Source organism: Condylura cristata, unplaced genomic scaffold, assembly GCF_000260355.1.
Source record: "Condylura cristata isolate star-nosed mole 26May11 unplaced genomic scaffold, ConCri1.0 scaffold00022, whole genome shotgun sequence".
In the NCBI taxonomy this organism is placed as follows: domain Eukaryota; kingdom Metazoa; phylum Chordata; class Mammalia; order Eulipotyphla; family Talpidae; genus Condylura; species Condylura cristata.
The window spans coordinates 35,737,191-35,738,875 of record NW_004567123.1 but is presented as its reverse complement, the minus strand read 5'-3'; the positions used below and the strand labels follow the sequence as shown (position 1 = coordinate 35,738,875).

At 62.6% G+C, this 1,685-nt stretch overlaps 1 protein-coding gene across 1 annotated transcript in view; it reads right to left on the bottom strand.

Annotated features, from left to right (window-relative positions):
- LOC101632059 (chromosome unknown open reading frame, human C20orf85) overlaps window positions 1–1,685 on the bottom strand; it is a 73,831-nt gene that overhangs the window by 70,648 nt on the left and 1,498 nt on the right. The gene's annotated exons all lie outside the window — the stretch shown is intronic.

Sequence of the window (1,685 nt, the reverse complement as noted above, 5' to 3'; positions counted from 1 at the left end):
CTCCCCTCCCCCTTTCCCTCCCTCCTCCCTTTTTACTTCATTCTTCATTTTGTGCATTTATTTCCCACCATCACTTCACCCGTGTGCCTTCACCATAGTCCCATGCACATTCCCCACCCCGGCTTTGATCCCATTCTCCTCTCACCCCCATAAAATGTCTCTGGTTTATAGTTGCTCATTTTTTTTAATTACAATTGCTCTTCCCGCCCGCCCCCCCATCCCTTAGGCTCCTGCTGTGAGTGAAACCATCCGGTATTTTCCCTTTATTTCCCTCAGCATGACCCCTTCCAGCTCCATCCATGTTGCTGCAAAAGGCGTGAGTCTGTCTTTTTGATTGCCGAGTAATATTCCATGGTGTATATGCCCCCCATCTTTTTATGCCAGTCATCCACTTTGCTGGGCCCACGCTTTCCCTGCTGTAAACGGAGCATCAGTAAACAGGAGGTGCGGCGGCCTTTTCTTCCCTTTTCTTTCTCAGCCAGTTTCGCCCTCTCGCCTCCTTCCCCCCCCTCCCTGGGAGGACCTTGCCCGGAGGTGTGGAAGCGCCCCCTGCCCTGGCTTCGGGCTGTGTCCAGTCATCGAATGTCCCCGGTGACGGTGGCCGGCTGGGCTGGAGAGCGGATCCCGGAGCTAAGCTCTCTCGTCCTCCGTGGTCGCAGGAGTTAAGGCCCATCCTAGTCCGCATGACCTCAGCTTAACTAATTGCATCTGCGAAGACTCGATTTCCAAATAAAGTCACATTCTGGAATGGGGGAGGGGGGCAGCAAGCGCAGCCGCTTTATTTTCGTGCTCAGGCCTTAGCAGACGTTGAGTTCTGTCCTCCGAGCACTTCAGGAAGCGGGGACAGTGACCGTCCCCCCAGGACAGATGGGGAAGGGAGGCGGCCTGTGCCTGCCACCTCGGCCTTTGTTTCGAGCGCATCTGGTTTCCAGAGAGCTGCTGGAGGAGCTCCCGCCTCTGACCCCCTCTCCCGAGGCGCGGGGCTCCCCTCCCTGCTTCCCAGAGTCTGCGCCAGCAGAAACGTCTGGGTTACAAAACAGACTCATGCCTTTCCCGCTGCAGGCCGCGCGCAGGAATGCAGGCGGCTTCCAAGCCCTGGCGGGGGCAGAGCCCGGCCTGCGGCCGCGGGGCTCACGGGCAGGGAAGCGCATCCCCGCAGCGCTCAGCCCGCTTGTCTCCACTGGGTGTGGAGCCAGTCCGGGGCCCAGCGGGCGCCCTGGTGCCAGGGGCGGGGAGCCAGCGAAGGTGGGAGGTCATGTCTCCTGGGGGCGCAGGAGGTGGGCTGGGCCAAAGCCGCCTAGGGCAGGCCAGAGGGACTTGCTCTGGGGTAAAGCACCTCTGCCCACACCCCAAAGAGAACGAGGATTAAGGGGTGTGCCCCTGCCGACGCCGCGAGCCTCACGAGAGGGTCTTTGCTCTTGATGCTTCCCATCGGGGTACCTGCTCGAGGTGGGCCCGTTTCTCTGGCCCGAACGCGGCGCCTCAGGCCCTGCTGGGGGGGCTTCCTGACGCAGGCCGGGCCTGGGCCCCACCGGGACTTGAGGGGATCCGGGCCCCCGCGTGCCTCCTGCAGGGCTGGGCCTGGGGGAGCTCTGGGTCCGCCTGTGAGGGGGGAGCCTGGGCCTGGGTGGGGAGCCCCGGGCGCGGCCTGCGGGCGCGGGCTGAGTGTGGCCTGTTCACGGGGG